Source organism: Tachypleus tridentatus, chromosome 10, assembly GCF_004210375.1.
Source record: "Tachypleus tridentatus isolate NWPU-2018 chromosome 10, ASM421037v1, whole genome shotgun sequence".
NCBI classification, from domain to species: Eukaryota; Metazoa; Arthropoda; class Merostomata; order Xiphosura; family Limulidae; genus Tachypleus; species Tachypleus tridentatus.
Genome location: NC_134834.1, coordinates 132934077 through 132945050, shown reverse-complemented (window position 1 = coordinate 132945050; position 10974 = coordinate 132934077). Strand labels below are relative to the sequence as shown.

At 33.3% G+C, this 10974-nt stretch overlaps 1 protein-coding gene across 11 annotated transcripts in view; it reads left to right on the top strand.

Moving 5' to 3' along the window:
- Window positions 1–9820: 9820 nt before the first annotated feature.
- The window catches only part of LOC143230346 (heparan sulfate glucosamine 3-O-sulfotransferase 1-like), a 38803-nt gene continuing 37649 nt past the window's right edge, over window positions 9821–10974 (top strand). For 6 of the 11 annotated variants that reach the window (XM_076463768.1, XM_076463772.1, XM_076463773.1 and 3 more), the window contains exon 1: window positions 9828–9974. The gene's annotated coding sequence lies outside the window, so the exon portion shown is untranslated. Of the gene's footprint in view, window positions 9975–10305; window positions 10451–10974 lie in introns of those variants that run through there. The other 5 variants (XM_076463765.1, XR_013016397.1, XM_076463775.1 and 2 more) reach the window with 5 other exon arrangements.

The following is a 10974-nucleotide window of genomic DNA, read 5'->3' as shown; positions in this document are numbered from 1 at the left end:
AATTGTACCGGAAATGGAACGCTTACAACAATACAAAGATAAATAGATATTTCCTGGAAAACCGAATGATTTTCAAGATGTCACTAAACTCCCTTTATGTATATAATTCGTTCGATTACACCATTCCAAATTTGACCCTGAAGAAGAAATGTTTTCCTTTCAAAATCGCTCAGGTTGTAGGATTTTTATTCATTTCCATCAAGACTTCTTGAGCCAACGTGTTTTCTAACATCATGAATTTCACATTTGTAGTTATCCTGAGCTTTCTAGCAGTCGCAAGATGGCGACACAAAAGTGTTGGCCATAGGCAATGGAAGAGGGGCAGAGACGATGATGTCAAAAAGACTAAAAGTGATAACGTCATAAACACCGTAAGCAATAACATCATAAACATCAGTAAAGCTGATGTCATAATGCTACAAAGTTTCACCAGATGGCACCTTGATAGAAAAGACTGAAAACAAGAGAGAGTATTTTTAGGTGTGACGTCATAGTTCCACGAAGTGGAATAAGAGAGAAACGATATTATAGTTTGACACCACAGGGTCTATTACTGTAGTCGAATTCTGTTACTAAGGTTCATAAGTAAATATTGTTTCTATAATCAGATGGTGTTATTAACACTTTCACGCCCGGTAGGGCAAAACAGTTAGTTTTTGCAATTTTATTCTGAGTAACAAAATTGCAAAAGCGAGCATACTAAAGCTTTTCCTTTGCTTTTTAAATTGGTCGTTTCCACTTTTTTATTATTGGTCTCATTCAAATGGTTTCAAAATTCAGAAGAAGTTTGCACTCTTAACTACCATTACAATCACGGATAAATAAGAACACAAATGTTCTTTAATAATAATACAAAGATACGGAGTTCCTCTGAGCATATAATCTTGTGTGTGTAATGTTTTCTTCTATCTAATGCAAAGTATTTCTTACAGCAGAATGCGAAATGTGTACTGTTAAAATTTCACTACGATTTTACATTTCTTCAAGCCTTATTTTGAGCCATGTGGTATGATTTTTTATATATTGTTAATCGTTTATTATGTGTTTCTAAAAGACTATAATAACAATAACTTGGCGTTTTCTGTAAAACAAAAATAATCTTAGCATCCACGACACAGATATTTGTGTGTTCAACGTAATTTATATGTTTTTACAGCAGTTTCGTAATCCCGATATTTGTGATTAAGCCATAAGAAAAATGATTGGTACAGCTTTTCTTAATTATAATAACTTCCTGTTGGCTAACTGTTGGTGTGACTTCATAAAATTAACACAATTTCTGACTTTAAAAATACCTACTAGCAAGAAATGTTTGTTGAATACTATGACGAAACTTCGATCTTTTAGGTAAATGTGTATAAAACATAAAATAATCGCATTACTTGCCGATAAGAATGTGATAATGAAACTTGCTGTTAAATGCGCATAAATATAGATCAGGTGTAAGTTGGTTTTTAAGTCAGTAGATTGTACATATCCATCCATATATATTTTTTAACTAATGATTTAGAAGGCGGAAAACAAGTCAACAGCACCCGCCAGCAACTCAGGATGATTTTTGCTAGATCAAATAGTTGGATTTGACTGTCATACGAATAAAGTTTCCATGGTTCCAAAGTGCCAAGTGTTTTTGCTATATGTAACAAAGAGTCGCGAAGCAAAAACCCTTGGATACCCAGACCCAGTGTGCAACATCTCAAATAAAAGCAATTCAAAATAGCTAATAAAGCAATAAAATATAGCCAACTTGCGATTACACGTGTATTTCTCTCATGCTTTGTTTGTTTGAAGTTAAGCACAAAGTTACCCAAAAGACTATCTGTGCTCTGCCTACCACAGGAATCAAAACCCGGTTTATAGCACTTTAATTCCACAGCCATACTGCTGTGCCATTGGGAGGCTTCCCTAATGCACGCACTGTTTCTTTACTTTATTATGTCATTGAAAATTCAAAGTCAAATAGTCATCATTAACCGTAACTACTGATTTGACTTTCAGCCCTTGGAAAGGAACAACAATAATTAATTAATTAATGTGGAATGAAGATAGAGAAGATAACTGTCAACAACTACAGCAGTGCTGGAACCTCAAGGTAGTCTCCTCCAAGTGAAAGAACCTGAAGACATCTTGAATATCTACAGAGTAGGAAACGCTCTGAATTTTGTAACACATTTACCGTTATGCATTTATTATGGTTAACTACGCTTGTTTCAGTATAGTTTCCTTTTTGCCTGTGACGAATATTGTCAGTTGTGTAATGTGCAAGTCCAGCTTTTTCTTGAAATTTGTAGAAGACTCTTTAGAGTAAGAATGAACAATATTTGTTTTAACGAAAACGCGTTAGAACATTGTTGAAACTTCAAAAGACTCGCATGATTCGTATAAAAATCGAAAGACAGTAATACAAGAAGTGTAACAGATTTACTGTTACACATTTATTTTAGTGCCTATGTTTGTTTCTGTATAGTTTTCTTTTTTGCATATGATGTATATTCTTAACTCTGTATTGTGCAAGTCAGCCTATTCTCGAAATCTGTAGAGAATTATTGAAAGTGAGAAGCAACAATATTTGTTTACAAAAACACGCTAGAATATTGTTGAAGCGTCGAAAATCGAGTGATTTCTATTGTTTTGTTTGTTTGTTTTTTGAATTTCGCGCAAAGCTATTCGAAGGCTATCTGTACTAGCCGTCCCTAATTTAGCAGTGTAAGACTAGAGGGAAGGCAGCTAGTCATCCCACCCCCCGCCAACTCTTGGGCTACTCTTTTACCAACGAATAGTGGGATTGACCGTAACAATATAACGCCCAAACGGCTGAAAGGGCGAGCATCTTTGGTGCGACCGGGATTCGAACCCAATATCCTCGGATTACGAGTCGAACGCCTTAACACATTTGGCCATGCCGGGCCTGAGATTTCTATAAAAAGCGGATGGCCGAGAGTGGGAGGAGAATATTATTGGACAGCTACAGTCAGCGTGTTATAGACCTTGGAAGGTATAACTGTGATTAGCGCTAACTGATTGGAAAACTACACAATTGGACCAGCAACATTTATAGATTTTTAACAATACAAACCGTTCAACTACAGTAAATCAATTTCGGACGTTAGCATTACTATGAGGACATTAAATATTCTCCCCAGAAAGAGTCAGCTTGTAAGGGTGTGCAGCCAATCAAGCAAACCAGCGTAAGCGAGGAGTGTCAGTATCAACTCATAATTAATTGCCTGTCGTGGATCAAGAGCGTCGATAAAATATTTAGTTCGAAGCTAGATATAAGAAACAGTAATGTCTGTAAATTTGTAAAACTGTTATATATAAACCATCATTTGTAATAACTATTAGTGATAACCGTTGTAATAAATTTATTTATTTTTTGCTAAAATATATTTGTGTTAAAAAAGAAAGTAGCTACATTCATTTCAGCCTAATTACTTGTTTTTGTGGGTCATACATCTATAGTATCATGTGTGTCGTCTCATTGGAAACATTTTTGAAAAAGAGTAAAATTTTCCATCATGAGGTCAGGAGATACCTCAATATTATTACCACCATGATGCTTTGATTGGAATGACCAACAGTGAGTGATGTTAATAAAACTTGTGAAAGAATATCATTGTGGTTTTATATATAAAATGCCATGTTCTGACAATCTGGAATATATTCTACTTCTTCACAGAAATATCTGGAAGTTGTAGTAAAGGTGCTGTCCTGCATCAGTGTGTCACTAGTGTTTCCCTTCTTTACTGGTACCTAGTAGTATTTATTCTCAGATTTATTTAAACTACAAATAAGGTTTATCATTATGTTAATTACACTGGTGTTAAACATTACATCAGAGACAAAAATTAGGGAACGAAAAGGTCAACGTATACAGTCTGTCTCTACTTTTGTTCTGCAATGACTAACGATTTATGCCTACAGAGTTATTTGATTGCTACAGATGTAAAAGTACTATTGCCAAATATTTCGAACACATCACAGACTTGAGGCACTACAACAACCAGCTTAAGAAGAATACCTATATACAATTACTACAGCTCAACAAGTTAAATACGACAGCTATATAAGAGTAATACAATTCAACAATTTATATAGAATAGTTATATGAAAATACTGCAACTCAACAGTTTAGAGAATAGCCGCCACATTATTAAAGTACTGGAACTCAAGTTCAATAGAATATCTAAGAAATTAATATAATTCATCAAGGTAAATAGCACAACTACATGAAACTGTAACAGCTCAAAAGTTTAAATAGAACTGTTGTATAGAAGTAAAACATCTCTTACAGTTTAAATGGAACTGCTATATGAAATAACTGCTTTTCTTCATGTCAAAGTTTGATTTGCTTAAAGCAATTCGACAGAATGAACGTGATTTCCAAACTATAAGACCATTTACTAACTGACACCTACCCTAAGAAACACTGTAGAAGTAAAAAATGTTTTATTAATGAACTTATAAAAACATATAAAAACTAATTCTTAACTTAGATAAAGTATGAAGATTATATACAAAAAATTTACACAGCATATTATTTTAATTCTTGATTGTGAAATAACACAGTTGAAAGAAAACTTGTAAGTGGTGATTTTAGACAATATTGCTTTTGCTTGCAGCTAAAGACGTTTTTCTAGTTTTCAAAATGGAGTTATAGTTTGAAACACGAGTAAACGCTGAAACTATTATGACTTCAGTGCAGACGATATGCTTTAAAAAGGGAAGCTCGGTAATACCATCGTACTCAAGACACGAGTGATCACTAAACTATAATTTATTTACCTTCCTTATTGATTTATTTATTAAAGTACTAAAGTCTCCATCTGGTGCATCGGATACCATATAACAATTTCTAATGTAGCAAGAGCTACATTAGTACTGGATAATAATGTACTATATATATATGTGTGTGTTGTGTGTATGTGTGCATGATATACGTGAATTTATTTCTAAGTAGTAGGTGCAGGTAAGTATGTTTGTTTGTTTTTTGAATTTCGCGCAAAGCTACACAAGGGCTACCTGCGCTAGCTGTCCCTAATTTAGCAGTGTAAGGCTAAAGAGAAGGCAGTTAGTCATCACCACCTACCGCTATCTTTTGGGTTACTCTTTACCAACGAATAATGAGATTGACCGGGATTTTATGACGGCCCCACGGTTGAAAGGGCGAGAATGTTTGGTGTGACGGGAATTCGAACCCGCGACCCTCGATTGCCTTAACCACCTGGCCATGACGGGCCTTGGTAAGTATGTATAAAGTAGTTTTGCCATTAACAGGACTTAACTATGACAAAAGGTTTTGTCACATTGACGTCTTCAAACCTTTTTCATCACTGGAACCTTAAGGTAAATACTTCATTATATTTGCTTACATGTGAGTAAGAGACATCAAGACTCATTTTACATGTTAGAAGAAAGCAAACTACCGATATATGTACATCTTGTCCCAATTTGATTATATGTTTTTTTAGAAAGATTGACAAGTGATAGTTGAAATATTTACCATTTCACGTCTGTAGTGTATCTGGAAACTTCGAGTATGTTGCCCTTCACTTTTATAAAGTCAAGCTAATTATAATTTTTAAAACATTGCTCACTTCGAATTCAAATTTGTAATCAGTAGGAATCAACCATCTGCGCCTTAAAAACTATTTTTATCTCCTTTGGAATAACGTTTTTATTTTTTTGTGTGATGAAATAAACTATTACTGAGATAGTTTTAACTATCTATAAATTTCTAAGAAAGTATATTACTCAACTCTTTTGATGCAAAGTTGAATGTTTTGAAATTCTTAAATTTTTGAATTAATTAATATACTCTGCACTTATTAAGAAAGTTTAGACTTATATTATATACATGCAAATTAGAATTTCAAAAGTTATAAGATTCTAATATCCTACCCTTCAGTGTATTTTTTTATAGTTAAGCACAAAGTTATGCAACGAGATAGCTGTGCTCTGCACAACCGGGGTATCGAAACCCATTTTCTAGTGTTGTAAGTCGACTGGGAAGCCAAAGTTTCACCTCTACAAAAGTTATACTTTTCAGATCGAAAACAAATTATTTTCTACAATAAGTAAATTTATTAAACTAACGTAAAATCATATGAGTTTACTCAAAGAATAAGTGAAAAGTATAAAAAATTAACACCAAAATTTTAAAATTCTAATCCCGTATGATTACAAGAAACACGCACTAGAATCACCATGTTAATGTCTAGAAAATACTTTCAATAAACCTTACAAGAATTTGAGGGAAATACCAGTAAATAAGCTGTTTACCTTTGTTAGGGAAACGTTAACATAATTGTTTGCGTGAAAGCGTTTCAGGACTTTTAAACGGTAATTTTAACATAAATCACGTTTTTCCTATCCAAGGTAATGTGATTAACTGGGTAGGTGTTGCGTAACCGTTTTTATTTGTTTCTATTTTTATGTTCCAGCGATGTAGTAGCTCACAAAGAAGGGTTCGCGAGTCGGTCTTAATGAAGTTTCAACACATATAGAAATCTTCTCTTTAAAACCTCTCTGACACCAGACAAAGCGATATTTCAACATGACAATAGGACCTTATTTATGCTTGGCAGCTTTTATTTATGTATTTGCAAAGCACAAATTAAATTAATAAGTAAGCAGAAGCGTCATTTGACAAAAGAGTTGGATGGGGACTGTTTGTTTGTTTTAAACTAAGTACAAAGCTACACAATGGGCTATGTGGGCTCTGCCCACCACGGGTATCGAAACCCGGTTTTTAGTGTTGTAAATCTGCAGACATACCGCTTAGCCACTTGGGGGTGGGGTGGCATAAGGATTGCTATAAACAATAATGATTAAAGAATCGCTTTAAAATAAAGGTATGTTTCACATGTTACTGAATATTCTTCTGTTGAATGATATTTACATTAGTAAATTACTCCTGAAAAAAACGGTAAATTATTAGTTATTTTTCTGGAGTTTGTGGTCGTTAAATGTATACAATATATTCCAGTTTTTACTCCAGAAAATTGAAACTTTAAATGAACTTTTAAAAGATATGTACGAAAAAAATAAAAAACAGCAATACAAATTACTATCTATAACGCACAAGTGAATGTTTGAGGATTGAATTTGAAATATAAAAGTTTAAACGAGCCAGTCATAAATGAGCTGAAATATCACATGGTAAAAAACCAACATATTTGTTTACAGAGAGTATTTACATTTTATTAGAAGGGTGTAAAATGAATGAAAGGGGATGTTGTTGCCAGGGTCGTATTTATATTGAACAATGCAAGGTTGATGATTGTGCCCGTTTATATTGGTATTGAGTTTCCTCCCTGTTTCTCTTATGTAGCTTTATGTATTGTATTTGTATTTATAAACAACATTATTAATATAGGTGTCCGGACAATGTATAGTGATGAACAAAACGCCATATTAGCATTGATATGGTTGATACATTATGAGATTCCTCTTTGCTTTCGCTCACAATTTCTTAAACTTGGAATTTATTTAGTGGAATAATGCTCTAGTTGGTGCCAGGAGTAATTATACATTTTGACATAAACGAAACCTTAATATTTCTAACGGGTGAGAAATGCCCAGAAAGTTTGTGAATGTTAGTAATTGTGTTTTTGGTGATAATTTTAGGAAATATGTTTATGCAAAGATAAAAGGGTTTTAGATGTTGCACTTGTGAACTCAGAAGTTAAATGTTTTTGAAATGCATGGTTTTGTTTTTTTATAGCTGAGTGAGCTTATTTCCATTATATACAGATGTCAGTTTGGGTAACTTTAAGAATACTAGTGGAGAAGCCTTGGTGTGATCAATGTATAAGGACGTTGAAAAATAAAAAGAGTTATATATGTTTCTTGTCTTATGATGAATTTTATAGTGTGTGTTTTCTTATAGCTTATAGCAAAGCTACATCGGGCTCTCTGCTGAGTCCACCGAGGAGAGAATTTTATAAAAGGGTGTTGTTTGTTAAGTGTATTGGAAAACGACTGGCTTGTTGTGCATCGCAAATTTCTGTAACTAGCCCGTCAGCTTATCCATCATAGGTAATACATTGCAGGAAATATATAAATTATAAATTTCTTCCTTAAAAATCTCTTAATGTATTTTAATCAATAATTAAATGGTATACATGTTTATACTACACTTGTATAAGCTGTGATTTGTTTGCTATTTCTTCTTTGTGAATATGCATTCTACTTAAACCAAACTGTCCCCCGCTGGTAAATCAGTAAGTCTACGAATTTACAACGATAAAATCAGGGGTTCGATTCCCCTCAGTGGACTCAGCAGATAGCCCGATGTGGCTTTGTTATGAGAAAAACATCCAAACACACACTTAAACCAAACACATATCTACACAATTTGAATTTAAATCTATTCATAAAGAATGTGAAAAACAAAGTATTTGTAAGTCTTTTGAAAATTTTGAACCACGAGATTTGGTTTGGTTTGTTTTGAATTTCACGCAAAGCTACTCGAGGGCTATCTGCGCTAACTGTCCCTAATTTAGGAGTGTAAGGCTACTTGTAGGCTACTCTTTTACCAATGAATAGTAGGATTGACCATCATATTATAACGCCCCCACGGCTGAAAGGGCGAGCATGTTTGGCGCGATGAGGATGCGAACCCACGACCCTCAGATTACAAGTCGAGCGCCCTAACAAAAATAAATGTGAATCCCTTTGTATCATTTGATTTACCACATGTCACAAAGTTATACCAGTTTCGGAGAATTTCAAAGCATGTTGCTTTGCATTGTTATTTCATATTAAAAAAAAAAACATAGAGCCATTGAGTTTTTGACGGTTCCAAAAACTTATTATTGTCGGTAAAAGTAAAAAGTTTTTGAAATCTGTTCCGCTTATAAATGAGGAAAGGTCTTGTAAATGTAATCTATTACATCCTAAATTTCAGTTGTATTTCCCTAGCTACAGATGGCTCTGAGTGAATCTATAGTATGAGGTGAATTGTTTGTTTTTTGAATTTCGCACAAAGCTACTCGAGGGCTATCTGTGCTAGCCGTTCCTAATTTAGCAGTATAAGACTAGAGGGAAGGCAGCTAGTCATCACCACCCACCGCCAACTCTTGGGCTACTCTTTTACCAACGAATAGTGGGATTGACCGTCACGTTATAACGCTACCACGGCTGAAAGGGCGAGCATGTTTGGCGGGGATGCGAACCCGCGACCCTCAGATTACGAGTCGCACGCCTTAACACGCTTGGCCATGCCTGGCCTAGTATGGGGTGAGAAAAAGACCCCAGAGGTATCCTATGAGGAGATACGTGTGTTAAACAATAATATAAAAATATACTACAGATAAAAGTTTTATTCATATTCGCTCTTAAAATTATAACTATTTAGAAATCTTTACATAGCTTTTATGAAATATAAAAATACAAGAGAATAATAATGAAAAGTGCAATAAAAATATGAAAAGTCGCGAATATTTTAGTTCTTACAGTTTTTTGATACTATGCCAATATTAAGACCATAACTAATTAAAATGGATACAATACAGTAAAACACAAAAGTTTAAACGTTCATATGGTCTCAGTACTATAGCAAAAAAACTTGTTGAATAAAATTCGAGACTAAATCCTCATTTAGTTGTTCGGATTACGATAGATTATATATTAAAATAATCTTTAAACCAAATTCTTTATTACCTGTAATTAGTAATTACGCAAAGTAACATATGCTTTTGTATTATTGGAGCAACTATCAAAGCTCGCTGTTGTTTTACCCTCCTCTACTATAATTTTCTCGACAAGGAAACACAAACCGTGCACTAGGGAAACTTTAGCTTTTGCGTCACGTGATATCATAATTTTCATGAGCGTGTGGGTACAGATATTATGAAATCGTTGTGTGTTCGTATTTCATTCGTATTTGATGAAATGTAATGCAACTGGAAAGTCTGAAGTAAATTAAAAGAGTAATGGCCGTGTGTTAAACAGTTCAAAGTGTGACTTGTGTAAGTATAAATATTGTTGTTAAGTATTTATTTGTGACTCTAGGTGCGTTAAGTATTAAATAAATAAGTAAATAAATATTTGTTAAGTTGAAAATGTGAAAACTTAAATCACTATTAATTTTAATCATTGTAAAATTTTCGGCGTAGGTTTTTCATACTTTAAGTGAGGCGAAAATTTAGGCAGTTGTTTAAACTCTGAAAATATTAAAACTGGAAGTGAAACTCGTTGGGTAACTAATATTAATAAATAACATTAATAGAAATGCTGCGAGTTGTGCGGGAATTAGTCAAACTAGACTTTGAGAACATCACCACGTCATTCCTCCTGGTGTGTTTATAATCGTGTTGCACATTGGGATTAAGCTTCAACAGTATAAACATTTTCGTTACTGTCGTTGTTTTTTTTTTATTTGTATGAAGTTAAAGATCAATGACTGAAAACACTAAAATGTCCTAGGGAAATAAACTAAAAAATGGTTAGTATGAATAGTACATGTTTTACTATTTTCATAAAAATTTTGAACTTTAAAGCAATAATTTATAGTTAGAAGTGGTTTAAGTTTAAAGTTATTTAAATAAGTTATTTATGCCAAAACTGCCTATACCCCTTATTAATATTAGAAATGTTGCCATAAAGTACTATTAAATTACTACAGCCAATGTATTATAAATGTTAATACTAAGTAGTATTAACAAATTGTTTTACTTGGTTAATGTAACAAGGTGTTAGTTGAATAGAAAGTAAGTTAGATTACAGTTTGTGATTTTTGGTTAATCTGTGAATTTGTCTTTTTTTTTTTGTTTGTGGATAAGAGTAGATGTTTGCAGTAATTGTTGTGATTCAATTGTTAGTATTATATTTTAAGCCATATATAAATTCATCAGTTGAAATAAATAATAGTCTGCCTTGGATCAGCATGTACAGTTTTGATATTACTATAATGATGCTTGGGTTAAGAAAGCTTAAGTGTCAAGGAAAAACTTAGTTTTTGCCTTGTTT